Genomic DNA, 2,643 nt, shown 5'->3' on the forward strand with positions numbered 1-2,643 from the left:
ATCTGCCTTTGGAATAATGTAAGGTGGTGTTTCAAAAGCAGCTCGGTCCTGGATTCCCTGGACTTTTTTGCTGCTCTTCCGTTTCACCGAGTCGACTGTGGGAAGCCTCGTGAACCGCCTGCACAACTGCAGGTATTATTCTAGGGAAGGACTTGTTTGCTTTTGACCAGAGAACTGTGAAAAGATTGTTAGTTCCTCCGAAGAATGCATACTCTTTTTTTGCAATTTATTGTGTTTTTTCAAGAATGCTTGGAAATTTAATTTTAAAACTTGCTTCAGGAAGAGCAGCCCCAAAATAGCTTCTGGTTTTCCCAGGTCAATCGCCTCGGATTCATTGTCACATTAGACCACTCCCACTTCAGACTTGCTCTGAAACTGGATTGCTTCTCCGAGCTGAGATGTCCTGCTTCTCTTGTTTTTCCTTTGTTTTTGTTTTTAATGCAAGTTGCTTGTGAAATCCTGTTTCCTCTATGAAACTCAACATAGGAAAATATTAGAAAACAGGGCTTTTCTCTGTCTAAAAATACAGCAACTGTGACTTCTCTTCCATCAGCTACCCATGGTATATATTTCACATTTTGCTTACAAGGAATATTTGAACATTGTTTTCTATTCTAATTTTTAATTTAAAGAATATTTGTGTTGTTGTCTCTATGGCCTTGCATTTCTCTGTGCTAGCATTGTCTGGAATTGACACCAAGTTTGCGTAACACACCCTGTTTTGCAATCAGTCCCATATTATTGTGCTTATATTTCAATCGATTTAATGGAAATAGGTTGCCTTATGAAAGCAGATATCTGGAGATACTGGTTGTAATGGTCACATGATAGTATTACTGTAAGAGACCATCTAATCTGTATCCCTCATCTTACTAAGAATGCAACTGAAATCCAAAGAATAGAAGAGAATCTTCACAAATCCCACAGTAATCTAGATCTTGGTCACCTGATTGCACTCCAGTGTGCTTGCTGGTAACACTCCTCTACCTGGAGTACATTAAAGCCATCAGAAAGGGTCTTAAAGGAGACATTCTTCTGAGAGGGGCTTCCCTAACCAGCTCTTAACCCGCTTTGTTATCACAGGTACATCATTTTATTTTCTTACGCATCCGTTTTCTTTATCGGGCATCTGGAAAATGTGGGCAGTGATTCTCAGGAAAACCTTTTAATAATGCTTTCAGTAGGATTTGGTGGGAATTTTAAGAGCCTTTTGACCTGCTCTGGATAGATTTTTCAAAAAGTAGAAAGTAAGACATCGTTTTTGCTCATTATCGCCAAGTTATGAGGCACATAAGCATGGGAACAAAGAGAAAGAGGGGCCAACACAGTGAGAAGGGCAGTTCCACACCCTTCCTAAGGCAGCATTACTGCTCAACCACTCCTACACATCCCATTGAGTGTGGTCGCAGTGCCATTACACCATTGTACCCTTACTCCCTATTCAAATAGAAAGTTGCCCTTTGGCTTTTCCTGTACACAGTCCAGGGAGGTTATATATTTGGCTCTGGATCTTAACTGAGTCCAGTTAAAAATCAATCCTCTAGGAAAACTCTGAATAATTAAGAGTGCTACCATGTCTGGTTTTTACACCAAATTTATACTCACCATTATGTGTGTTGAATACACACACACACACACACACACACACACGTTTATTCATTTATTTATTTTTAATCCTCACCCAAGGACATTTCTGCATTCATCTTCAGATAGAGCAGGAGGGAGAGAGGGGGAAGAGAAACATCGATGTGAGAGACACACATCGACTGGCTGCCACCGACACGACCACAACTGGGGCCGGGGACAAACTGCAGCCGAGGTATGTGCCCTTAGTGGGAACCGAATGCGGGGCTCTGTGGTCCGCGGGCTGATGCTCTAACCACTAAGCCAAATAGGCCAGGGCTGAATATATATTTAAATCATCTTCTGAGATTCACATTTTATTGATTATATAGGAGGCCACAGAATCTGGGGGCATAGCCTAGCTAATAATAAACAGCTTATTGATACTGTATTATAATATATGAATAATATCCTTTTTGTATCCAAACTTTATAACCACCCTGTAACTTTCATAGGGAGGTCACATCTCATTCTTTCATGTCATACCATTACCTAATGCACATACTGTGAATATATAGTATATTGGTATTAATGATGAAAACCTTCATGTGCTAATAATAATACTTTGGACTTGTATTCTTGATGACAGTTATTTGGCAAGGAGAGTTAATGATATATTTTAGTCTGAATTCCCTATGTGGTAATACAGCTAGTGCCATCCTTTTCATAGACCTGGAAAATTAAGTTCATATTAGGGGAAGTAAGAGCTTTCTAAAATCCTACTATACCCTCGTATTAGGGAAAGGTTAGAAAGAAGTACAAATGACTTCCAGATTTCTGTCCATCAGAACTGCCTTCCCTAATAAGCAACAACTTTATAGTCTTAAAGTATTACTATAAACCTAAAATAAAAGTGAATACATAACTACTTCTTAGTGCTAGGTTGAATGTGACTGTTTGATAGCCTTGTGATTATTCAAGCTTCGACATCGATTTAGGAGAGAGAGAACAGACAGTCTAAGGATATTGTAAAGTACCCTATGCTTTTATTTTCTTTGCAATAGGGTGAAATAAACAATA

Source organism: Molossus molossus, unplaced genomic scaffold (assembly GCF_014108415.1).
Source record: "Molossus molossus isolate mMolMol1 unplaced genomic scaffold, mMolMol1.p scaffold_m16_p_19, whole genome shotgun sequence".
Lineage (NCBI taxonomy): Eukaryota > Metazoa > Chordata > Mammalia > Chiroptera > Molossidae > Molossus > Molossus molossus.